The sequence below is a fragment of the Lissotriton vulgaris genome, chromosome 1_1 (assembly GCF_964263255.1).
Source record: "Lissotriton vulgaris chromosome 1_1, aLisVul1.2, whole genome shotgun sequence".
NCBI lineage: Eukaryota > Metazoa > Chordata > Amphibia > Caudata > Salamandridae > Lissotriton > Lissotriton vulgaris.
Genome location: NC_141685.1, coordinates 232,468,853 through 232,496,136, shown reverse-complemented (window position 1 = coordinate 232,496,136; position 27,284 = coordinate 232,468,853). Strand labels below are relative to the sequence as shown.

General features: G+C 39.6%; 7 non-coding genes across 7 annotated transcripts; all 7 read left to right on the top strand.

Moving 5' to 3' along the window:
- Positions 1-7,515: 7,515 nt before the first annotated feature.
- On the top strand, positions 7,516-7,588 carry TRNAK-CUU (transfer RNA lysine (anticodon CUU)). The gene has a single exon. It is a non-coding gene; the product is annotated as a tRNA-Lys (tRNA).
- Positions 7,589-10,664: 3,076 nt separating this feature from the next.
- On the top strand, positions 10,665-10,737 carry TRNAK-CUU (transfer RNA lysine (anticodon CUU)). Its single transcript has one exon. It is a non-coding gene; the product is annotated as a tRNA-Lys (tRNA).
- A 1,380-nt stretch (positions 10,738-12,117) lies between these two features.
- On the top strand, positions 12,118-12,190 carry TRNAA-AGC (transfer RNA alanine (anticodon AGC)). Its single transcript has one exon. It is a non-coding gene; the product is annotated as a tRNA-Ala (tRNA).
- A 2,675-nt stretch (positions 12,191-14,865) lies between these two features.
- Positions 14,866-14,938, top strand: TRNAK-CUU (transfer RNA lysine (anticodon CUU)). Its single transcript has one exon. It is a non-coding gene; the product is annotated as a tRNA-Lys (tRNA).
- Positions 14,939-15,268: 330 nt separating this feature from the next.
- TRNAD-AUC (transfer RNA aspartic acid (anticodon AUC)) lies at positions 15,269-15,341 on the top strand. Its single transcript has one exon. It is a non-coding gene; the product is annotated as a tRNA-Asp (tRNA).
- Positions 15,342-21,190: 5,849 nt separating this feature from the next.
- TRNAK-CUU (transfer RNA lysine (anticodon CUU)) lies at positions 21,191-21,263 on the top strand. The gene has a single exon. It is a non-coding gene; the product is annotated as a tRNA-Lys (tRNA).
- Positions 21,264-21,593: 330 nt separating this feature from the next.
- TRNAA-AGC (transfer RNA alanine (anticodon AGC)) lies at positions 21,594-21,666 on the top strand. Its single transcript has one exon. It is a non-coding gene; the product is annotated as a tRNA-Ala (tRNA).
- The last annotated feature ends 5,618 nt before the right edge of the window (positions 21,667-27,284 follow it).

Here is a 27,284-nt window from a genome sequence, read left to right as displayed (position 1 = left end):
TAGCTCAGTCGGTAGAGCATGAGACTCTTAATCTCATGGTCGTGGGTTTGAGACCCACGTTGGGCAAAAATGAGTAATTTTTGCCTGAATATTGCATTGACTCTCATAAAATGGAGATTAATATTGCATTAGACATGCAATAACTCCCAAAAATTGTCCAGGAATGGATTTCCTTCATAAAAAATGATTAGTCTGCATACCATCTTGAAGTGGGAGCCTGGCTAGCTCAGTCAGTAGAGCATGAGACGCTTAATCTCAGGGTCGTGGGTTCGAGCCCCACGTTGGGCGAAAATGAGTCATTTTTGCTGGACTCTCATAATCTGGTGATTATTCTTGCATTAGACATGCAATAACTATCAAAAATGGTATCTCCCTTGGTTTCTCATTGGTGGGAAATTTAACTTCAAGATTAGGTAGGGTATGAGTCTAGATGAACACACCACAATATCACTCATATTCGAGTAGTAAACAGGCCAACCTGAACTGTAAAACATCCCATAAGTGGAGGTAAGGCATAAGTTAGGAGTGAACTGAACACTGTTATGGGCAATTGGACTTCAAATAAAGTGTGGAAGGCAGTGAGGTTACTTTTTTCATGTTATGCAGATTAAACACACAGGGGAATTCGCTCAAATGGTAGAGCGCTCGCTTAGCATGCGAGAGGTAGCGGGATCGATGCCTGCATTCTCCATTATAAAATTTGCATACATTTTATTTTTAACTTGTCATTGCCAAGGTCATTGCAGAGTAAGAACAGAAAAATCACAGATGGCTTTCAAATATGGTCTCATTATAACAACTAAAGTGGTTTAATCAAAAGGGTTCAGGTATTTTTTAGCATGTGAGAGGAATTTGAATTCTTATGCAATCTCAAAATGAAGTTCTCACAACTTCCATTTTCATTTTCTCTTATTTTTTTGACACTCTGTTCTCTGAAGGATGTATAAATCTGGCTTTCCTTGCAAAACAAGAGTAGAGGAATATCCAGGATTTGATTTTATTCACAAAAAGGGATTGGTCTGCATACTGTCTTAAGGAGGGAACCCGGCTAGCTCAGTCGGTAGAGCATAAGACTCTTAATCTCATGGTCGTGGGTTCGAGCCCCACGTTGGGCGAAAATGAGTAATTTTTGCCTGAATATTGCATTGACTCTCATAATATGGAGATTAATATTGCATTAGACATGCAATAACTCCCAAAAATTGTCCAGGAATGGATTTCCTTCATAAAAAATGATTAGTCTGCATACCATCTTGAAGTGGGAGCCTGGCTAGCTCAGTCGGTAGAGCATGAGACTCTTAATCACAGGGTCGTGGGTTCGAGCCCCACGTTGGGCGAAAATGAGTAATTTTTGCTGGACTCTCATAATCTGGTGATTATTCTTGCATTAGACATGCAATAACTATCAAAAATGGTATCTCCCTTGGTTTCTCATTGGTGGGAAATTTAACTTCAAGATTAGGTAGGGTATGAGTCTAGATGAACACACCACAATATCACTCATATTCGAGTAGTAAACAGGCCAACCTGAACTGTAAAACATCCCATAAGTGGAGGTAAGGCATAAGTTAGGAGTGAACTGAACACTGTTATGGGCAATTGGACTTCAAATAAAGTGTGGAAGGCAGTGAGGTTACTTTTTTCATGTTATGCAGATTAAACACACAGGGGAATTAGCTCAAATGGTAGAGTGCTCGCTTAGCATGCGAGAGGTAGCGGGATCGATGCCTGCATTCTCCATTATAAAATTTGCATACATTTTATTTTTAACTTGTCATTGCCAAGGTCATTGCAGAGTAAGAACAGAAAAATCACAGATGGCTTTCAAATATGGTCTCATTATAACAACTAAAGTGGTTTAATCAAAAGGGTTCAGGTATTCTTTAGCATGTGAGAGGAATTTGAATTCTTATGCAATCTCAAAATGAAGTTCTCACAACTTCCATTTTCATTTTCTCTTATTTTTTTGACACTCTGTCCTCTGAAGGATGTATAAATCTGGCTTTCCTTGCAAAACAAGAGTAGAGGAATATCCAGGATTTGATTTTCTTCACAAAAAGGGATTGGTCTGCATACTGTCTTAAGGAGGGAACCCGGCTAGCTCAGTCGGTAGAGCATGAGACTCTTAATTAAGCATGAGCGAATTTTGCGGATCTCGCGTTCGCGAATTTTGCGGATTTGCGAATTCGCAATCCGCAAAATACGCGAATTCCCGCGAATTTGTGGATTTTTTTTTTTTTGTGTTCGCCCGTGTTTCTGCCAGTTCGCGAGGGTTTTGTACACTTTCGCAAATTGCGAACTTACCTGTCGGGTCGCAAGTTTCGCGAACTTGTTGTTTCTACGTGTCCAGCCTGTTTGGGACACTCTTCTTCATCACTGCCACTCTCTGTCACCACTGCCACTCTCTGACTACTCATGCCACCCTCTGGCCCACCCATGCCACCCTCTGTTTCATCACCACACCCTCTGGTTGTCCAGTGTACATTATTTTCGGCAAAGCAAAGCACACCTTCCCTGCCTCAAGTGACCTGAATTAATTTGGGGCTGATTAATGTGTCACAGAATATTTTTTTAGCTGGCACCTGCTTCCTTAGTGCGCCCTGATTGGTGATCTTTTGCACTTGCTAAGTGCTTTCATTGTTGCAAAATTAGTTACAACACCTGCCCTGCCCCAACTGACAATAATGAATTAGGGGCTGATTAATGGATTTTAACTTCCAGCCTGGCTCCTGCTTGTCTCCCTTAGCTGTAATTCAGGACCTTTGTGGCATATGTGTAACTATTCTGAGGTTCAGAGCAGGGTCACATAATAGTTTCAACTGGCAACTGAACTCTGGAGGGGCCCCTCAGGAAGCACTACAGGAAATGGCTACTAATGATGAGCCTGAACTTTTGAACCTGGTAAGTAGTTACTTTCAGTTTTGCTAAGATCGTATTTCTGCAATTTTGCACTTATTCGCGGGGCGCGAACTCACGCGAACTCACGCGAACAGTGCGAGCAGTGCGAGCAAAATCCGCTGCTCGCGGATTTGCGGATTTTGCGGGAGATTCGCAAATCTCGCGGATTGCGGATTTCCCGAAAATCCGCAAAATCCGCGAGCGGAACGGATTTTCCGCCCATGCCTACTCTTAATCTCATGGTCGTGGGTTCGAGCCCCACGTTGGGCGAAAATGGGTAATTTTTGCCTGAATATTGCATTGACTCTCATAATATGGAGATTAATATTGCATTAGACATGCAATAACTCCCAAAAATTGTCCAGGAATGGATTTCCTTCATAAAAAATGATTAGTCTGCATACCATCTTGAAGTGGGAGCCTGGCTAGCTCAGTCGGTAGAGCATGAGACTCTTAATCACAGGGTCGTGGGTTCGAGCCCCACGTTGGGCGAAAATGAGTAATTTTTGCTGGACTCTCATAATCTGGTGATTATTCTTGCATTAAACATGCAATAACTATCAAAAATGGTATCTCCCTTGGTTTCTCATTGGTGGGAAATTTAACTTCAAGATTAGGTAGGGTATGAGTCTAGATGAACACACCACAATATCACTCATATTCGAGTAGTAAACAGGCCAACCTGAACTGTAAAACATCCCATAAGTGGAGGTAAGGCATAAGTTAGGAGTGAACTGAACACTGTTATGGGCAATTGGACTTCAAATAAAGTGTGGAAGGCAGTGAGGTTACTTTTTTCATGTTATGCAGATTAAACACACAGGGGAATTAGCTCAAATGGTAGAGTGCTCGCTTAGCATGCGAGAGGTAGCGGGATTGATGCCTGCATTCTCCATTATAAAATTTGCATACATTTTATTTTTCACTTGTCATTGCCAAGGTCATTGCAGAGTAAGAACAGAAAAATCACAGATGGCTTTCAAATATGGTCTCATTATAACAACTAAAGTGGTTTAATCAAAAGGGTTCAGGTATTCTTTAGCATGTGAGAGGAATTTGAATTCTTATGCAATCTCAAAATGAAGTTCTCACAACTTCCATTTTCATTTTCTCTTATTTTTTTGACACTCTGTCCTCTGAAGGATGTATAAATCTGGCTTTCCTTGCAAAACAAGAGTAGAGGAATATCCAGGATTTGATTTTCTTCATAAAAAGGGATTGGTCTGCATACTGTCTTAAGGAGGGAACCCGGCTAGCTCAGTCGGTAGAGCATGAGACTCTTAATCTCATGGTCGTGGGTTCGAGACCCACGTTGGGCAAAAATGAGTAATTTTTGCCTGAATATTGCATTGACTCTCATAAAATGGAGATTAATATTGCATTAGACATGCAATAACTCGCAAAAATTGTCCAGGAATGGATTTCCTTCATAAAAAATGATTAGTCTGCATACCATCTTGAAGTGGGAGCCTGGCTAGCTCAGTCAGTAGAGCATGAGATGCTTAATCTCAGGGTCGTGGGTTCGAGCCCCACGTTGGGCGAAAATGAGTCATTTTTGCTGGACTCTCATAATCTGGTGATTATTCTTGCATTAGACATGCAATAACTATCAAAAATGGTATCTCCCTTGGTTTCTCATTGGTGGGAAATTTAACTTCAAGATTAGGTAGGGTATGAGTCTAGATGAACACACCACAATATCACTCATATTCGAGTAGTAAACAGGCCAACCTGAACTGTAAAACATCCCATAAGTGGAGGTAAGGCATAAGTTAGGAGTGAACTGAACACTGTTATGGGCAATTGGACTTCAAATAAAGTGTGGAAGGCAGTGAGGTTACTTTTTTCATGTTATGCAGATTAAACACACAGGGGAATTCGCTCAAATGGTAGAGCGCTCGCTTAGCATGCGAGAGGTAGCGGGATCGATGCCTGCATTCTCCATTATAAAATTTGCATACATTTTATTTTTAACTTGTCATTGCCAAGGTCATTGCAGAGTAAGAACAGAAAAATCACAGATGGCTTTCAAATATGGTCTCATTATAACAACTAAAGTGGTTTAATCAAAAGGGTTCAGGTATTTTTTAGCATGTGAGAGGAATTTGAATTCTTATGCAATCTCAAAATGAAGTTCTCACAACTTCCATTTTCATTTTCTCTTATTTTTTTGACACTCTGTTCTCTGAAGGATGTATAAATCTGGCTTTCCTTGCAAAACAAGAGTAGAGGAATATCCAGGATTTGATTTTATTCACAAAAAGGGATTGGTCTGCATACTGTCTTAAGTAGGGAACCCGGCTAGCTCAGTCGGTAGAGCATGAGACTCTTAATCTCATGGTCGTGGGTTCGAGCCCCACGTTGGGCGAAAATGAGTAATTTTTGCCTGAATATTGCATTGACTCTCATAATATGGAGATTAATATTGCATTAGACATGCAATAACTCCCAAAAATTGTCCAGGAATGGATTTCCTTCATAAAAAATGATTAGTCTGCATACCATCTTGAAGAGGGAGCCTGGCTAGCTCAGTCGGTAGAGCATGAGACTCTTAATCACAGGGTCGTGGGTTCGAGCCCCACGTTGGGGGAAAATGAGTAATTTTTGCTGGACTCTCATAATCTGGTGATTATTCTTGCATTAGACATGCAATAACTATCAAAAATGGTATCTCCCTTGGTTTCTCATTGGTGGGAAATTTAACTTCAAGATTAGGTAGGGTATGAGTCTAGATGAACACACCACAATATCACTCATATTCGAGTAGTAAACAGGCCAACCTGAACTGTAAAACATCCCATAAGTGGAGGTAAGGCATAAGTTAGGAGTGAACTGAACACTGTTATGGGCAATTGGACTTCAAATAAAGTGTGGAAGGCAGTGAGGTTACTTTTTTCATGTTATGCAGATTAAACACACAGGGGAATTAGCTCAAATGGTAGAGTGCTCGCTTAGCATGCGAGAGGTAGCGGGATCGATGCCTGCATTCTCCATTATAAAATTTGCATACATTTTATTTTTAACTTGTCATTGCCAAGGTCATTGCAGAGTAAGAACAGAAAAATCACAGATGGCTTTCAAATATGGTCTCATTATAACAACTAAAGTGGTTTAATCAAAAGGGTTCAGGTATTCTTTAGCATGTGAGAGGAATTTGAATTCTTATGCAATCTCAAAATGAAGTTCTCACAACTTCCATTTTCATTTTCTCTTATTTTTTTTGACACTCTGTCCTCTGAAGGATGTATAAATCTGGCTTTCCTTGCAAAACAAGAGTAGAGGAATATCCAGGATTTGATTTTCTTCACAAAAAGGGATTGGTCTGCATACTGTCTTAAGGAGGGAACCCGGCTAGCTCAGTCGGTAGAGCATGAGACTCTTAATCTCATGGTCGTGTGTTCGAGCCCCACGTTGGGCGAAAATGGGTAATTTTTGCCTGAATATTGCATTGACTCTCATAATATGGAGATTAATATTGCATTAGACATGCAATAACTCCCAAAAATTGTCCAGGAATGGATTTCCTTCATAAAAAATGATTAGTCTGCATACCATCTTGAAGTGGGAGCCTGGCTAGCTCAGTCGGTAGAGCATGAGACTCTTAATCACAGGGTCGTGGGTTCGAGCCCCACGTTGGGCGAAAATGAGTAATTTTTGCTGGACTCTCATAATCTGGTGATTATTCTTGCATTAGACATGCAATAACTATCAAAAATGGTATCTCCCTTGGTTTCTCATTGGTGGGAAATTTAACTTCAAGATTAGGTAGGGTATAAGTCTAGATGAACACACCACAATATCACTCATATTCGAGTAGTAAACAGGCCAACCTGAACTGTAAAACATCCCATAAGTGGAGGTAAGGCATAAGTTAGGAGTGAACTGAACACTGTTATGGGCAATTGGACTTCAAATAAAGTGTGGAAGGCAGTGAGGTTACTTTTTTCATGTTATGCAGATTAAACACACAGGGGAATTAGCTCAAATGGTAGAGTGCTCGCTTAGCATGCGAGAGGTAGCGGGATCGATGCCTGCATTCTCCATTATAAAATTTGCATACAATTTATTTTTAACTTGTCATTGCCAAGGTCATTGCAGAGTAAGAACAGAAAAATCACAGATGGCTTTCAAATATGGTCTCATTATAACAACTAAAGTGGTTTAATCAAAAGGGTTCAGGTATTCTTTAGCATGTGAGAGGAATTTGAATTCTTATGCAATCTCAAAATGAAGTTCTCACAACTTCCATTTTCATTTTCTCTTATTTTTTTGGACATTCTGTCCTCTGAAGGATGTATAAATCTGGCTTTCCTTGCAAAAGAAGAGTAGAGGAATATCCAGGATTTGATTTTCTTCACAAAAAGGGATTGGTCTGCATACTGTCTTAAGGAGGGAGCCCGGCTAGCTCAGTCGGTAGAGCATGAGACTCTTAATCTCAGGGTCGTGGGTTCAAGCCCCGCGTTGGGCGAAAACGAGTAATTTTTGCCTGAATATTGCATTGACTCTCATATTATGGAGATTAATCTTGCATTAGACCTGCAATAACTCCCAAAAATTGTCCAGGAATGGATTTCCTTCATAAAAAATGATTAGTCTGCATACCATCTTGAAATGGGAGCCCGGCTAGCTCAGTCGGTAGAGCATGAGACTCTTAATCTCAGGGTCGTGGGTTCGAGCCCCACGTTGGGCGAAAATGAGTAATTTTTGCTGGACTCTCATAATCTGGTGATTATTCTTGCATTAGACATGCAATAACTATCAAAAATGGTATCTCCCTTGGTTTCTCATTGGTGGGAAATTTAACTTCAAGATTAGGTAGGGTATGAGTCTAGATGAACACACCACAATATCACTCATATTCGAGTAGTAAACAGGCCAACCTGAACTGTAAAACATCCCATAAGTGGAGGTAAGGCATAAGTTAGGAGTGAACTGAACACTGTTATGGGCAATTGGACTTCAAATAAAGTGTGGAAGGCAGTGAGGTTACTTTTTTCATGTTATGCAGATTAAACACACAGGGGAATTAGCTCAAATGGTAGAGTGCTCGCTTAGCATGCGAGAGGTAGCGGGATCGATGCCTGCATTCTCCATTATAAAATTTGCATACATTTTATTTTTAACTTGTCATTGCCAAGGTCATTGCAGAGTAAGAACAGAAAAATCACAGATGGCTTTCAAATATGGTCTCATTATAACAACTAAAGTGGTTTAATCAAAAGGGTTCAGGTATTCTTTAGCATGTGAGAGGAATTTGAATTCTTATGCAATCTCAAAATGAAGTTCTCACAACTTCCATTTTCATTTTCTCTTATTTTTTTGACACTCTGTCCTCTGAAGGATGTATAAATCTGGCTTTCCTTGCAAAACAAGAGTAGAGTAATATCCAGGATTTGATTTTCTTCATAAAAAGGGATTGGTCTGCATACTGTCTTAAGGAGGGAACCCGGCTAGCTCAGTCGGTAGAGCATGAGACTCTTAATCTCATGGTCGTGGGTTCGAGACCCACGTTGGGCAAAAATGAGTAATTTTTGCCTGAATATTGCATAGACTCTCATAATATGGAGATTAATATTGCATTAGACATGCAATAACTCCCAAAAATTGTCCAGGAATGGATTTCCTTCATAAAAAATGATTAGTCTGCATACCATCTTGAAGTGGGAGCCTGGCTAGCTCAGTCGGTAGAGCATGAGACGCTTAATCTCAGGGTCGTGGGTTCGAGCCCCACGTTGGGCGAAAATGAGTCATTTTTGCTGGACTCTCATAATCTGGTGATTATTCTTGCATTAGACATGCAATAACTATCAAAAATGGTATCTCCCTTGGTTTCTCATTGGTGGGAAATTTAACTTCAAGATTAGGTAGGGTATGAGTCTAGATGAACACACCACAATATCACTCATATTCGAGTAGTAAACAGGCCAACCTGAACTGTAAAACATCCCATAAGTGGAGGTAAGGCATAAGTTAGGAGTGAACTGAACACTGTTATGGGCAATTGGACTTCAAATAAAGTGTGGAAGGCAGTAAGGTTACTTTTTTCATGTTATGCAGATTAAAATCACAGGGGAATTAGCTCAAATGGTTGAGCGCTCGCTTAGCATGCGAGAGGTAGCGGGATCGATGCCCGCATTCTCCATTTTAAAATTTGCATACATTTTATTTTTAACTTGTCATTGCCAAGGTCATTGCAGAGTAAGAACAGAAAAATCACAGATGGCTTTCAAATATGGTCTCATTATAACAACTAAAGTGGTTTAATCAAAAGGGTTCAGGTATTCTTTAGCATGTGAGAGGAATTTGAATTCTTATGCAATCTCAAAATGAAGTTCTCACAACTTCCATTTTCATTTTCTCTTATTTTTTTTTGACACTCTGTCCTCTGAAGGATGTATAAATCTGGCTTTCCTTGCAAAACAAGAGTAGAGGAATATCCAGGATTTGATTTTCTTCACAAAAAGGGATTGGTCTGCATACTGTCTTAAGGAGGGAACCCGGCTAGCTCAGTCGGTAGAGCATGAGTCTCTTAATCTCATGGTCGTGGGTTCGAGCCCCACGTTGGGCGAAAATGGGTAATTTTTGCCTGAATATTGCATTGACTCTCATAATATGGAGATTAATATTGCATTAGACATGCAATAACTCCCAAAAATTGTCCAGGAATAGATTTCCTTCATAAAAAATGATTAGTCTGCATACCATCTTGAAGTGGGAGCCTGGCTAGCTCAGTCGGTAGAGCATGAGACTCTTAATCACAGGGTCGTGGGTTCGAGCCCCACGTTGGGCGAAAATGAGTAATTTTTGCTGGACTCTCATAATCTGGTGATTATTCTTGCATTAGACATGCAATAACTCTCAAAAATGGTATCTCCCTTGGTTTCTCATTGGTGGGAAATTTAACTTCAAGATTAGGTAGGGTATAAGTCTAGATGAACACACCACAATATCACTCATATTCGAGTAGTAAACAGGCCAACCTGAACTGTAAAACATCCCATAAGTGGAGGTAAGGCATAAGTTAGGAGTGAACTGAACACTGTTATGGGCAATTGGACTTCAAATAAAGTGTGGAAGGCAGTGAGGTTACTTTTTTCATGTTATGCAGATTAAACACACAGGGGAATTAGCTCAAATGGTAGAGTGCTCGCTTAGCATGCGAGAGGTAGCGGGATCGATGCCTGCATTCTCCATTATAAAATTTGCATACATTTTATTTTTAACTTGTCATTGCCAAGGTCATTGCAGAGTAAGAACAGAAAAATCACAGATGGCTTTCAAATATGGTCTCATTATAACAACTAAAGTGGTTTAATCAAAAGGGTTCAGGTATTCTTTAGCATGTGAGAGGAATTTGAATTCTTATGCAATCTCAAAATGAAGTTCTCACAACTTCCATTTTCATTTTCTCTTATTTTTTTGGACATTCTGTCCTCTGAAGGATGTATAAATCTGGCTTTCCTTGCAAAAGAAGAGTAGAGGAATATCCAGGATTTGATTTTCTTCACAAAAAGGGATTGGTCTGCATACTGTCTTAAGGAGGGAGCCCGGCTAGCTCAGTCGGTAGAGCATGAGACTCTTAATCTCAGGGTCGTGGGTTCAAGCCCCACGTTGGGCGAAAACGAGTAATTTTTGCCTGAATATTGCATTGACTCTCATAATATGGAGATTAATCTTGCATTAGACCTGCAATAACTCCCAAAAATTGTCCAGGAATGGATTTCCTTCATAAAAAATGATTGTCTGCATACCATCTTGAAGTGGGAGCCCGGCTAGCTCAGTCGGTAGAGCATGAGACTCTTAATCTCAGGGTCGTGGGTTCGAGCCCCACGTTGGGCGAAAATGAGTAATTTTTGCTGGACTCTCATAATCTGGTGATTATTCTTGCATTAGACATGCAATAACTATCAAAAATGGTATCTCCCTTGGTTTCTCATTGGTGGGAAATTTAACTTCAAGATTAGGTAGGGTATGAGTCTAGATGAACACACCACAATATCACTCATATTCGAGTAGTAAACAGGCCAACCTGAACTGTAAAACATCCCATAAGTGGAGGTAAGGCATAAGTTAGGAGTGAACTGAACACTGTTATGGGCAATTGGACTTCAAATAAAGTGTGGAAGGCAGTGAGGTTACTTTTTTCATGTTATGCAGATTAAACACACAGGGGAATTAGCTCAAATGGTAGACTGCTCGCTTAGCATGCGAGAGGTAGCGGGATCGATGCCTGCATTCTCCATTATAAAATTTGCATACATTTTATTTTTAACTTGTCATTGCCAAGGTCATTGCAGAGTAAGAACAGAAAAATCACAGATGGCTTTCAAATATGGTCTCATTATAACAACTAAAGTGGTTTAATCAAATGGGTTCAGGTATTCTTTAGCATGTGAGAGGAATTTGAATTCTTATGCAATCTCAAAATAAAGTTCTCACGACTTCCATTTTCATTTTCTCTTATTTTTTTGGACATTCTGTCCTCTGAAGGGTGTATAAATCTGGCTTTCCTTGCAAAAGAAGAGTAGAGGAATATCCAGGATTTGATTTTCTTCACAAAAAGGGATTGGTCTACATACTGTCTTAAGGAGGGAGCCCGGCTAGCTCAGTCGGTAGAGCATGAGACTCTTAATCTCAGGGTCGTGGGTTCAAGCCCCACGTTGGGCGAAAACGAGTAATTTTTGCCTGAATATTGCATTGACTCTCATAATATGGAGATTAATCTTGCATTAGACCTGCAATAACTCCCAAAAATTGTCCAGGAATGGATTTCCTTCATAAAAAATGATTAGTCTGCATACCATCTTGAAGTGGGAGCCCGGCTAGCTCAGTCGGTAGAGCATGAGACTCTTAATCTCAGGGTTGTGGGTTCGAGCCCCACGTTGGGCGAAAATGAGTAATTTTTGCTGGACTCTCATAATCTGGTGATTATTCTTGCATTAGACATGCAATAACTATCAATAATGGTATCTCCCTTGGTTTCTCATTGGTGGGAAATTTAACTTCAAGATTAGGTAGGGTATGAGTCTAGATGAACACACCACAATATCACTCATATTCGAGTAGTAAACAGGCCAACCTGAACTGTAAAACATCCCATAAGTGGAGGTAAGGCATAAGTTAGGAGTGAACTGAACACTGTTATGGGCAATTGGACTTCAAATAAAGTGTGGAAGGCAGTGAGGTTACTTTTTTCATGTTATGCAGATTAAAAACACAGGGGAATTAGCTCAAATGGTAGAGCGCTCGCTTAGCATGCGAGAGGTAGCGGGATCGATGCCCGCATTCTCCATTATAAAATTTGCATACATTTTATTTTTAACTTGTCATTGCCAAGGTCATTGCAGAGTAAGAACAGAAAAATCACAGATGGCTTTCAAATATGGTCTCATTATAACAACTAAAGTGGTTTAATCAAAAGGGTTCAGGTATTCTTTAGCATGTGAGAGGAATTTGAATTCTTATGAAATCTCAAAATGAAGTTCTCACAACTTCCATTTTCATTTTCTCTTATTTTTTTTGACACTCTGTCCTCTGAAGGATGTATAAATCTGGCTTTCCTTGCAAAACAAGAGTAGAGGAATATCCAGGATTTGATTTTCTTCACAAAAAGGGATTGGTCTGCATACTGTCTTAAGGAGGGAACCCGGCTAGCTCAGTCGGTAGAGCATGAGACTCTTAATCTCATGGTCGTGGGTTCGAGCCCCACGTTGGGCGAAAATGAGTAATTTTTGCCTGAATATTGCATTGACTCTCATAATATGGAGATTAATATTGCATTAGACATGCAATAACTCCCCAAAATTGTCCAGGAATGGATTTCCTTCATAAAAAATGATTAGTCTGCATACCATCTTGAAGTGGGAGCCTGGCTAGCTCAGTCGGTAGAGCATGAGACTCTTAATCACAGGGTCGTGGGTTCGAGCCCCACGTTGGGCGAAAATGAGTAATTTTTGCTGGACTCTCATAATCTGGTGATTATTCTTGCATTAGACATGCAATAACTATCAAAAATGGTATCTCCCTTGGTTTCTCATTGGTGGGAAATTTAACTTCAAGATTAGGTAGGGTATGAGTCTAGATGAACACACCACAATATCACTCATATTCGAGTAGTAAACAGGCCAACCTGAACTGTAAAACATCCCATAAGTGGAGGTAAGGCATAAGTTAGGAGTGAACTGAACACTGTTATGGGCAATTGGACTTCAAATAAAGTGTGGAAGGCAGTGAGGTTACTTTTTTCATGTTATGCAGATTAAACACACAGGGGAATTAGCTCAAATGGTAGAGTGCTCGCTTAGCATGCGAGAGGTAGCGGGATCGATGCCTGCATTCTCCATTATAAAATTTGCATACATTTTATTTTTAACTTGTCATTGCCAAGGTCATTGCAGAGTAAGAACAGAAAAATCACAGATGGCTTTCAAATATGGTCTCATTATAACAACTAAAGTGGTTTAATCAAAAGGGTTCAGGTATTCTTTAGCATGTGAGAGGAATTTGAATTCTTATGCAATCTCAAAATGAAGTTCTCACAACTTCCATTTTCATTTTCTCTTATTTTTTTTTGACACTCCGTCCTCTGAAGAATGTATAAATCTGGCTTTCCTTGCAAAACAAGAGTAGAGGAATATCCAGGATTTGATTTTCTTCACAAAAAGGGATTGGTCTGCATACTGTCTTAAGGAGGGAACCCGGCTAGCTCAGTCGGTAGAGCATGAGACTCTTAATCTCATGGTCATGGGTTCGAGCCCCACGTTGGGCGAAAATGGGTAATTTTTGCCTGAATATTGCATTGACTCTCATAATATGGAGATTAATATTGCATTAGACATGCAATAACTCCCGAAAATTGTCCAGGAATGGATTTCCTTCATAAAAAATGATTAGTCTGCATACCATCTTGAAGTGGGAGCCTGGCTAGCTCAGTCGGTAGAGCATGAGACTCTTAATCACAGGGTCGTGGGTTCGAGCCCCACGTTGGGCAAAAATGAGTAATTTTTGCTGGACTCTCATAATCTGGTGATTATTCTTGCATTAGACATGCAATAACTATCAAAAATGGTATCTCCCTTGGTTTCTCATTGGTGGGAAATTTAACTTCAAGATTAGGTAGGGTATGAGTCTAGATGAACACACCACAATATCACTCATATTCGAGTAGTAAACAGGCCAACCTGAACTGTAAAACATCCCATAAGTGGAGGTAAGGCATAAGTTAGGAGTGAACTGAACACTGTTATGGGCAATTGGACTTCAAATAAAGTGTGGAAGGCAGTGAGGTTACTTTTTTCATGTTATGCAGATTAAACACACAGGGGAATTAGCTCAAATGGTAGAGTGCTCGCTTAGCATGCGAGAGGTAGCGGGATCGATGCCTGCATTCTCCATTATAAAATTTGCATACATTTTATTTTTAACTTGCCATTGCCAAGGTCATTGCAGAGTAAGAACAGAAAAATCACAGATGGCTTTCAAATATGGTCTAATTATAACAACTAAAGTGGTTTAATCAAAAGGGTTCAGGTATTCTTTAGCATGTGAGAGGAATTTGAATTCTTATGCAATCTCAAAATGAAGTTCTCACAACTTCCATTTTCATTTTCTCTTATTTTTTTGGACATTCTGTCCTCTGAAGGATGTATAAATCTGGCTTTCCTTGCAAAAGAAGAGTAGAGGAATATCCAGGATTTGATTTTCTTCACAAAAAGGGATTGGTCTGCATACTGTCTTAAGGAGGGAGCCCGGCTAGCTCAGTTGGTAGAGCATGAGACTCTTAATCTCAGGGTCGTGGGTTCAAGCCCCACGTTGGGCGAAAACGAGTAATTTTTGCCTGAATATTGCATTGACTCTCATAATATGGAGATTAATCTTGCATTAGACCTGCAATAACTCCCAAAAATTGTCCAGGAATGGATTTCCTTCATAAAAAATGATTAGTCTGCATACCATCTTGAAGTGGGAGCCCGGCTAGCTCAGTCGGTAGAGCATGAGACTCTTAATCTCAGGGTCGTGGGTTCGAGCCCCACGTTGGGCAAAAATGAGTAATTTTTGCTGGACTCTCATAATCTGGTGATTATTCTTGCATTAGACATGCAATAACTATCAAAAATGGTATCTCCCTTGGTTTCTCATTGGTGGGAAATTTAACTTCAAGATTAGGTAGGGTATGAGTCTAGATGAACACACCACAATATCACTCACATTCGAGTAGTAAACAGGCCAACCTGAACTGTAAAACATCCCATAAGTGGAGGTAAGGCATAAGTTAGGAGTGAACTGAACACTGTTAAGGGCAATTGGACTTCAAATAAAGTGTGGAAGGCAGTGAGGTTACTTTTTTCATGTTATGCAGATTAAAAACACAGGGGAATTAGCTCAAATGGTAGAGCGCTCGCTTATCATGCGAGAGGTAGCGGGATCGATGCCCGCATTCTCCATTATAAAATTTGCATACATTTTATTTTTAACTTGTCATTGCCAAGGTCATTGCAGAGTAAGAACAGAAAAATCACAGATGGCTTTCAAATATGGTCTCATTATAACAACTAAAGTGGTTTAATCAAAAGGGTTCAGGTATTCTTTAGCATGTGAGAGGAATTTGAATTCTTATGCAATCTCAAAATGAAGTTCTCACAACTTCCATTTTCATTTTCTCTTATTTTTTTTGACACTCTGTCCTCTGAAGGATGTATAAATCTGGCTTTCCTTGCAAAACAAGAGTAGAGGAATATCCAGGATTTGATTTTCTTCACAAAAAGGGATTGGTCTGCATACTGTCTTAAGGAGGGAACCCGGCTAGCTCAGTCGGTAGAGCATGAGACTCTTAATCTCATGGTCGTGGGTTCGAGCCCCACGTTGGGCGAAAATGGGTAATTTTTGCCTGAATATTTCATTGACTCTCATAATATGGAGATTAATATTGCATTAGACATGCAATAACTCCCAAAAATTGTCCAGGAATGGATTTCCTTCATAAAAAATGATTAGTCTGCATACCATCTTGAAGTGGGAGCCTGGCTAGCTCAGTCGGTAGAGCATGAGACTCTTAATCACAGGGTCGTGGGTTCGAGCCCCACGTTGGGCGAAAATGAGTAATTTTTGATGGACTCTCATAATCTGGTGATTATTCTTGCATTAGACATGCAATAACTATCAAAAATGGTATCTCCCTTGGTTTCTCATTGGTGGGAAATTTAACTTCAAGATTAGGTAGGGTATGAGTCTAGATGAACACACCACAATATCACTCATATTCGAGTAGTAAACAGGCCAACCTGAACTGTAAAACATCCCATAAGTGGTGGTAAGGCATAAGTTAGGAGTGAACTGAACACTGTTATGGGCAATTGGACTTCAAATAAAGTGTGGAAGGCAGTGAGGTTACTTTTTTCATGTTATGCAGATTAAACACACAGGGGAATTAGCTCAAATGGTAGAGTGCTCGCTTAGCATGCGAGAGGTAGCGGGATCGATGCCTGCATTCTCCATTATAATATTTGCATACATTTTATTTTTAACTTGTCATTGCCAAGGTCATTGCAGAGTAAGAACAGAAAAATCACAGATGGCTTTCAAATATGGTCTCATTATAACAACTAAAGTGGTTTAATCAAAAGGGTTCAGGTATTCTTTAGCATGTGAGAGGAATTTGAATTCTTATGCAATCTCAAAATGAAGTTCTCACAACTTCCATTTTCATTTTCTCTTATTTTTTTTGACACTCTGTCCTCTGAAGGATGTATAAATCTGGCTTTCCTTGCAAAACAAGAGTAGAGGAATATCCAGGATTTGATTTTCTTCACAAAAAGGGATTGGTCTGCATACTGTCTTAAGGAGGGAACCCGGCTAGCTCAGTCGGTAGAGCATGAGACTCTTAATCTCATGGTCGTGGGTTCGAGCCCCATGTTGGGCGAAAATGGGTAATTTTTGCCTGAATATTGCATTGACTCTCATAATATGGAGATTAATATTGCATTAGACATGCAATAACTCCCAAAAATTGTCCAGGAATGGATTTCCTTCATAAAAAATGATTAGTCTGCATACCATCTTGAAGTGGGATCCTGGCTAGCTCAGTCGGTAGAGCATGAGACTCTTAATCACAGGGTCGTGGGTTCGAGCCCCACGTTGGGCGAAAATGAGTAATTTTTGATGGACTCTCATAATCTGGTGATTATTCTTGCATTAGACATGCAATAACTATCAAAAATGGTATCTCCCTTGGTTTCTCATTGGTGGGAAATTTAACTTCAAGATTAGGTAGGGTATGAGTCTAGATGAACACACCACAATATCACTCATATTCGAGTAGTAAACAGGCCAACCTGAACTGTAAAACATCCCATAAGTGGAGGTAAGGCATAAGTTAGGAGTGAACTGAACACTGTTATGGGCAATTGGACTTCAAATAAAGTGTGGAAGGCAGTGAGGTTACTTTTTTCATGTTATGCAGATTAAACACACAGGGGAATTAGCTCAAATGGTAGAGTGCTCGCTTAGCATGCGAGAGGTAGCGGGATCGATGCCTGCATTCTCCATTATAAAATTTGCATACATTTTATTTTTAACTTGTCATTGCCAAGGTCATTGCAGAGTAAGAACAGAAAAATCACAGATGGCTTTCAAATATGGTCTCATTATAACAACTAAAGTGGTTTAATCAAAAGGGTTCAGGTATTCTTTAGCATGTGAGAGGAATTTGAATTCTTATGCAATCTCAAAATGAAGTTCTCACAACTTCCATTTTCATTTTCTCTTATTTTTTTTTGACACTCCGTCCTCTGAAGAATGTATAAATCTGGCTTTCCTTGCAAAACAAGAGTAGAGGAATATCCAGGATTTGATTTTCTTCACAAAAAGGGATTGGTCTGCATACTGTCTTAAGGAGGGAACCCGGCTAGCTCAGTCGGTAGAGCATGAGACTCTTAATCTCATGGTCATGGGTTCGAGCCCCACGTTGGGCGAAAATGGGTAATTTTTGCCTGAATATTGCATTGACTCTCATAATATGGAGATTAATATTGCATTAGACATGCAATAACTCCCAAAAATTGTCCAGGAATGGATTTCCTTCATAAAAAATGATTAGTCTGCATACCATCTTGAAGTGGGAGCCTGGCTAGCTCAGTCGGTAGAGCATGAGACTCTTAATCACAGGGTCGTGGGTTCGAGCCCCACGTTGGGCAAAAATGAGTAATTTTTGCTGGACTCTCATAATCTGGTGATTATTCTTGCATTAGACATGCAATAACTATCAAAAATGGTATCTCCCTTGGTTTCTCATTGGTGGGAAATTTAACTTCAAGATTAGGTAGGGTATGAGTCTAGATGAACACACCACAATATCACTCATATTCGAGTAGTAAACAGGCCAACCTGAACTGTAAAACATCCCATAAGTGGAGGTAAGGCATAAGTTAGGAGTGAACTGAACACTGTTATGGGCAATTGGACTTCAAATAAAGTGTGGAAGGCAGTGAGGTTACTTTTTTCATGTTATGCAGATTAAACACACAGGGGAATTAGCTCAAATGGTAGAGTGCTCGCTTAGCATGCGAGAGGTAGCGGGATCGATGCCTGCATTCTCCATTATAAAATTTGCATACATTTTATTTTTAACTTGTCATTGCCAAGGTCATTGCAGAGTAAGAACAGAAAAATCACAGATGGCTTTCAAATATGGTCTAATTATAACAACTAAAGTGGTTTAATCAAAAGGGTTCAGGTATTCTTTAGCATGTGAGAGGAATTTGAATTCTTATGCAATCTCAAAATGAAGTTCTCACAACTTCCATTTTCATTTTCTCTTATTTTTTTGGACATTCTGTCCTCTGAAGGATGTATAAATCTGGCTTTCCTTGCAAAAGAAGAGTAGAGGAATATCCAGGATTTGATTTTCTTCACAAAAAGGGATTGGTCTGCATACTGTCTTAAGGAGGGAGCCCGGCTAGCTCAGTTGGTAGAGCATGAGACTCTTAATCTCAGGGTCGTGGGTTCAAGCCCCACGTTGGGCGAAAACGAGTAATTTTTGCCTGAATATTGCATTGACTTTTTGCCTGAATATTTCATTGACTCTCATAATATGGAGATTAATATTGCATTAGACATGCAATAACTCCCAAAAATTGTCCAGGAATGGATTTCCTTCATAAAAAATGATTAGTCTGCATACCATCTTGAAGTGGGAGCCTGGCTAGCTCAGTCGGTAGAGCATGAGACTCTTAATCACAGGGTCGTGGGTTCGAGCCCCACGTTGGGCGAAAATGAGTAATTTTTGATGGACTCTCATAATCTGGTGATTATTCTTGCATTAGACATGCAATAACTATCAAAAATGGTATCTCCCTTGGTTTCTCATTGGTGGGAAATTTAACTTCAAGATTAGGTAGGGTATGAGTCTAGATGAACACACCACAATATCACTCATATTCGAGTAGTAAACAGGCCAACCTGAACTGTAAAACATCCCATAAGTGGTGGTAAGGCATAAGTTAGGAGTGAACTGAACACTGTTATGGGCAATTGGACTTCAAATAAAGTGTGGAAGGCAGTGAGGTTACTTTTTTCATGTTATGCAGATTAAACACACAGGGGAATTAGCTCAAATGGTAGAGTGCTCGCTTAGCATGCGAGAGGTAGCGGGATCGATGCCTGCATTCTCCATTATAATATTTGCATACATTTTATTTTTAACTTGTCATTGCCAAGGTCATTGCAGAGTAAGAACAGAAAAATCACAGATGGCTTTCAAATATGGTCTCATTATAACAACTAAAGTGGTTTAATCAAAAGGGTTCAGGTATTCTTTAGCATGTGAGAGGAATTTGAATTCTTATGCAATCTCAAAATGAAGTTCTCACAACTTCCATTTTCATTTTCTCTTATTTTTTTTGACACTCTGTCCTCTGAAGGATGTATAAATCTGGCTTTCCTTGCAAAACAAGAGTAGAGGAATATCCAGGATTTGATTTTCTTCACAAAAAGGGATTGGTCTGCATACTGTCTTAAGGAGGGAACCCGGCTAGCTCAGTCGGTAGAGCATGAGACTCTTAATCTCATGGTCGTGGGTTCGACCCCCACGTTGGGCGAAAATGGGTAATTTTTGCCTGAATATTGCATTGACTCTCATAATATGGAGATTAATATTGCATTAGACATGCAATAACTCCCAAAAATTGTCCAGGAATGGATTTCCTTCATAAAAAATGATTAGTCTGCATACCATCTTGAAGTGGGATCCTGGCTAGCTCAGTCGGTAGAGCATGAGACTCTTAATCACAGGGTCGTGGGTTCGAGCCCCACGTTGGGCGAAAATGAGTAATTTTTGATGGACTCTCATAATCTGGTGATTATTCTTGCATTAGACATGCAATAACTATCAAAAATGGTATCTCCCTTGGTTTCTCATTGGTGGGAAATTTAACTTCAAGATTAGGTAGGGTATGAGTCTAGATGAACACACCACAATATCACTCATATTCGAGTAGTAAACAGGCCAACCTGAACTGTAAAACATCCCATAAGTGGAGGTAAGGCATAAGTTAGGAGTGAACTGAACACTGTTATGGGCAATTGGACTTCAAATAAAGTGTGGAAGGCAGTGAGGTTACTTTTTTCATGTTATGCAGATTAAACACACAGGGGAATTAGCTCAAATGGTAGAGTGCTCGCTTAGCATGCGAGAGGTAGCGGGATCGATGCCTGCATTCTCCATTATAAAATTTGCATACATTTTATTTTTAACTTGTCATTGCCAAGGTCATTGCAGAGTAAGAACAGAAAAATCACAGATGGCTTTCAAATATGGTCTCATTATAACAACTAAAGTGGTTTAATCAAAAGGGTTCAGGTATTCTTTAGCATGTGAGAGGAATTTGAATTCTTATGCAATCTCAAAATGAAGTTCTCACAACTTCCATTTTCATTTTCTCTTATTTTTTTGGACATTCTGTCCTCTGAAGGATGTATAAATCTGGCTTTCCTTGCAAAACAAGAGTAGAGGAATATCCAGGATTTGATTTTCTTCACAAAAAGGGATTGGTCTGCATACTGTCTTAAGGAGGGAGCCCGGCTAGCTCAGTCGGTAGAGCATGAGACTCTTAATCTCAGGGTCGTGGGTTCAAGCCCCACGTTGGGCGCAAACGAGTAATTTTTGCCTGAATATTGCATTGACTCTCATAATATGGAGATTAATCTTGCATTAGACCTGAAATAACTCCCAAAAATTGTCCAGGAATGGATTTCCTTCATAAAAAATGATTAGTCTGCATACCATCTTGAAGTGGGAGCCCGGCTAGCTCAGTCGGTAGAGCATGAGACTCTTAATCTCAGGGTCGTGGGTTCGAGCCCCACGCTGGGCGAAAATGAGTAATTTTTGCTGGACTCTCATAATCTGGTGATTATTCTTGCATTAGACATGCAATAACTATCAAAAATGGTATCTCCCTTGGTTTCTCATTGGTGGGAAATTTAACTTCAAGATTAGGTAGGGTATGAGTCTAGATGAACACACCACAATATCACTCATATTCGAGTAGTAAACAGGCCAACCTGAACTGTAAAACATCCCATAAGTGGAGGTAAGGCATATGTTAGGAGTGAACTGAACACTGTTATGGGCAATTGGACTTCAAATAAAGTGTGGAAGGCAGTGAGGTTACTTTTTTCATGTTATGCAGATTAAAAACACAGGGGAATTAGCTCAAATGGTAGAGCGCTCGCTTAGCATGCGAGAGGTAGCGGGATCGATGCCCGCATTCTCCATTATAAAATTTGCATACATTTTATTTTTAACTTGTCATTGCCAAGGTCATTGCAGAGTAAGAACAGAAAAATCACAGATGGCTTTCAAATATGGTCTCATTATAACAACTAAAGTGGTTTAATCAAAAGGGTTCAGGTATTCTTTAGCATGTGAGAGGAATTTGAATTCTTATGCAATCTCAAAATGAAGTTCTCACAACTTCCATTTTCATTTTCTCTTATTTTTTTGGACATTCTGTCCTCTGAAGGATGTATAAATCTGGCTTTCCTTGCAAAAGAAGAGTAGAGGAATATCCAGGATTTGATTTTCTTCACAAAAAGGGATTGGTCTGCATACTGTCTTAAGGAGGGAGCCCGGCTAGCTCAGTTGGTAGAGCATGAGACTCTTAATCTCAGGGTCGTGGGTTCAAGCCCCACGTTGGGCGAAAACGAGTAATTTTTGCCTGAATATTGCATTGACTTTTTGCCTGAATATTTCATTGACTCTCATAATATGGAGATTAATATTGCATTAGACATGCAATAACTCCCAAAAATTGTCCAGGAATGGATTTCCTTCATAAAAAATGATTAGTCTGCATACCATCTTGAAGTGGGAGCCTGGCTAGCTCAGTCGGTAGAGCATGAGACTCTTAATCACAGGGTCGTGGGTTCGAGCCCCACGTTGGGCGAAAATGAGTAATTTTTGATGGACTCTCATAATCTGGTGATTATTCTTGCATTAGACATGCAATAACTATCAAAAATGGTATCTCCCTTGGTTTCTCATTGGTGGGAAATTTAACTTCAAGATTAGGTAGGGTATGAGTCTAGATGAACACACCACAATATCACTCATATTCGAGTAGTAAACAGGCCAACCTGAACTGTAAAACATCCCATAAGTGGTGGTAAGGCATAAGTTAGGAGTGAACTGAACACTGTTATGGGCAATTGGACTTCAAATAAAGTGTGGAAGGCAGTGAGGTTACTTTTTTCATGTTATGCAGATTAAACACACAGGGGAATTAGCTCAAATGGTAGAGTGCTCGCTTAGCATGCGAGAGGTAGCGGGATCGATGCCTGCATTCTCCATTATAATATTTGCATACATTTTATTTTTAACTTGTCATTGCCAAGGTCATTGCAGAGTAAGAACAGAAAAATCACAGATGGCTTTCAAATATGGTCTCATTATAACAACTAAAGTGGTTTAATCAAAAGGGTTCAGGTATTCTTTAGCATGTGAGAGGAATTTGAATTCTTATGCAATCTCAAAATGAAGTTCTCACAACTTCCATTTTCATTTTCTCTTATTTTTTTTGACACTCTGTCCTCTGAAGGATGTATAAATCTGGCGTTCCTTGCAAAACAAGAGTAGAGGAATATCCAGGATTTGATTTTCTTCACAAAAAGGGATTGGTCTGCATACTGTCTTAAGGAGGGAACCCGGCTAGCTCAGTCGGTAGAGCATGAGACTCTTAATCTCATGGTCGTGGGTTCGACCCCCACGTTGGGCGAAAATGGGTAATTTTTGCCTGAATATTGCATTGACTCTCATAATATGGAGATTAATATTGCATTAGACATGCAATAACTCCCAAAAATTGTCCAGGAATGGATTTCCTTCATAAAAAATGATTAGTCTGCATACCATCTTGAAGTGGGATCCTGGCTAGCTCAGTCGGTAGAGCATGAGACTCTTAATCACAGGGTCGTGGGTTCGAGCCCCACGTTGGGCGAAAATGAGTAATTTTTGATGGACTCTCATAATCTGGTGATTATTCTTGCATTAGACATGCAATAACTATCAAAAATGGTATCTCCCTTGGTTTCTCATTGGTGGGAAATTTAACTTCAAGATTAGGTAGGGTATGAGTCTAGATGAACACACCACAATATCACTCATATTCGAGTAGTAAACAGGCCAACCTGAACTGTAAAACATCCCATAAGTGGAGGTAAGGCATAAGTTAGGAGTGAACTGAACACTGTTATGGGCAATTGGACTTCAAATAAAGTGTGGAAGGCAGTGAGGTTACTTTTTTCATGTTATGCAGATTAAACACACAGGGGAATTAGCTCAAATGGTAGAGTGCTCGCTTAGCATGCGAGAGGTAGCGGGATCGATGCCTGCATTCTCCATTATAAAATTTGCATACATTTTATTTTTAACTTGTCATTGCCAAGGTCATTGCAGAGTAAGAACAGAAAAATCACAGATGGCTTTCAAATATGGTCTCATTATAACAACTAAAGTGGTTTAATCAAAAGGGTTCAGGTATTCTTTAGCATGTGAGAGGAATTTGAATTCTTATGCAATCTCAAAATGAAGTTCTCACAACTTCCATTTTCATTTTCTCTTATTTTTTTGGACATTCTGTCCTCTGAAGGATGTATAAATCTGGCTTTCCTTGCAAAAGAAGAGTAGAGGAATATCCAGGATTTGATTTTCTTCACAAAAAGGGATTGGTCTGCATACTGTCTTAAGGAGGGAGCCCGGCTAGCTCAGTTGGTAGAGCATGAGACTCTTAATCTCAGGGTCGTGGGTTCAAGCCCCACGTTGGGCGAAAACGAGTAATTTTTGCCTGAATATTGCATTGACTTTTTGCCTGAATATTTCATTGACTCTCATAATATGGAGATTAATATTGCATTAGACATGCAATAACTCCCAAAAATTGTCCAGGAATGGATTTCCTTCATAAAAAATGATTAGTCTGCATACCATCTTGAAGTGGGAGCCTGGCTAGCTCAGTCGGTAGAGCATGAGACTCTTAATCACAGGGTCGTGGGTTCGAGCCCCACGTTGGGCGAAAATGAGTAATTTTTGATGGACTCTCATAATCTGGTGATTATTCTTGCATTAGACATGCAATAACTATCAAAAATGGTATCTCCCTTGGTTTCTCATTGGTGGGAAATTTAACTTCAAGATTAGTTAGGGTATGAGTCTAGATGAACACACCACAATATCACTCATATTCGAGTAGTAAACAGGCCAACCTGAACTGTAAAACATCCCATAAGTGGTGGTAAGGCATAAGTTAGGAGTGAACTGAACACTGTTATGGGCAATTGGACTTCAAATAAAGTGTGGAAGGCAGTGAGGTTACTTTTTTCATGTTATGCAGATTAAACACACAGGGGAATTAGCTCAAATGGTAGAGTGCTCGCTTAGCATGCGAGAGGTAGCGGGATCGATGCCTGCATTCTCCATTATAATATTTGCATACATTTTATTTTTAACTTGTCATTGCCAAGGTCATTGCAGAGTAAGAACAGAAAAATCACAGATGGCTTTCAAATATGGTCTCATTATAACAACTAAAGTGGTTTAATCAAAAGGGTTCAGGTATTCTTTAGCATGTGAGAGGAATTTGAATTCTTATGCAATCTCAAAATGAAGTTCTCACAACTTCCATTTTCATTTTCTCTTATTTTTTTTGACACTCTGTCCTCTGAAGGATGTATAAATCTGGCTTTCCTTGCAAAACAAGAGTAGAGGAATATCCAGGATTTGATTTTCTTCACAAAAAGGGATTGGTCTGCATACTGTCTTAAGGAGGGAACCCGGCTAGCTCAGTCGGTAGAGCATGAGACTCTTAATCTCATGGTTGTGGGTTCGACCCCCACGTTGGGCGAAAATGGGTAATTTTTGCCTGAATATTGCATTGACTTTTTGCCTGAATATTTCATTGACTCTCATAATATGGAGATTAATATTGCATTAGACATGCAATAACTCCCAAAAATTGTCCAGGAATGGATTTCCTTCATAAAAAATGATTAGTCTGCATACCATCTTGAAGTGGGAGCCTGGCTAGCTCAGTCGGTAGAGCATGAGACTCTTAATCACAGGGTCGTGGGTTCGAGCCCCACGTTGGGCGAAAATGAGTAATTTTTGATGGACTCTCATAATCTGGTGATTATTCTTGCATTAGACATGCAATAACTATCAAAAATGGTATCTCCCTTGGTTTCTCATTGGTGGGAAATTTAACTTCAAGATTAGGTAGGGTATGAGTCTAGATGAACACACCACAATATCACTCATATTCGAGTAGTAAACAGGCCAACCTGAACTGTAAAACATCCCATAAGTGGTGGTAAGGCATAAGTTAGGAGTGAACTGAACACTGTTATGGGCAATTGGACTTCAAATAAAGTGTGGAAGGCAGTGAGGTTACTTTTTTCATGTTATGCAGATTAAACACACAGGGGAATTAGCTCAAATGGTAGAGTGCTCGCTTAGCATGCGAGAGGTAGCGGGATCGATGCCTGCATTCTCCATTATAATATTTGCATACATTTTATTTTTAACTTGTCATTGCCAAGGTCATTGCAGAGTAAGAACAGAAAAATCACAGATGGCTTTCAAATATGGTCTCATTATAACAACTAAAGTGGTTTAATCAAAAGGGTTCAGGTATTCTTTAGCATGTGAGAGGAATTTGAATTCTTATGCAATCTCAAAATGAAGTTCTCACAACTTCCATTTTCATTTTCTCTTATTTTTTTTGACACTCTGTCCTCTGAAGGATGTATAAATCTGGCTTTCCTTGCAAAACAAGAGTAGAGGAATATCCAGGATTTGATTTTCTTCACAAAAAGGGATTGGTCTGCATACTGTCTTAAGGAGGGAACCCGGCTAGCTCAGTCGGTAGAGCATGAGACTCTTAATCTCATGGTCGTGGGTTCGACCCCCACGTTGGGCGAAAATGGGTAATTTTTGCCTGAATATTGCATTGACTCTCATAATATGGAGATTAATATTGCATTAGACATGCAATAACTCCCAAAAATTGTCCAGGAATGGATTTCCTTCATAAAAAATGATTAGTCTGCATACCATCTTGAAGTGGGATCCTGGCTAGCTCAGTCGGTAGAGCATGAGACTCTTAATCACAGGGTCGTGGGTTCGAGCCCCACGTTGGGCGAAAATGAGTAATTTTTGATGGACTCTCATAATCTGGTGATTATTCTTGCATTAGACATGCAATAACTATCAAAAATGGTATCTCCCTTGGTTTCTCATTGGTGGGAAATTTAACTTCAAGATTAGGTAGGGTATGAGTCTAGATGAACACACCACAATATCACTCATATTCGAGTAGTAAACAGGCCAACCTGAACTGTAAAACATCCCATAAGTGGAGGTAAGGCATAAGTTAGGAGTGAACTGAACACTGTTATGGGCAATTGGACTTCAAATAAAGTGTGGAAGGCAGTGAGGTTACTTTTTTCATGTTATGCAGATTAAACACACAGGGGAATTAGCTCAAATGGTAGAGTGCTCGCTTAGCATGCGAGAGGTAGCGGGATCGATGCCTGCATTCTCCATTATAAAATTTGCATACATTTTATTTTTAACTTGTCATTGCCAAGGTCATTGCAGAGTAAGAACAGAAAAATCACAGATGGCTTTCAAATATGGTCTCATTATAACAACTAAAGTGGTTTAATCAAAAGGGTTCAGGTATTCTTTAGCATGTGAGAGGAATTTGAATTCTTATGCAATCTCAAAATGAAGTTCTCACAACTTCCATTTTCATTTTCTCTTATTTTTTTGGACATTCTGTCCTCTGAAGGATGTATAAATCTGGCTTTCCTTGCAAAACAAGAGTAGAGGAATATCC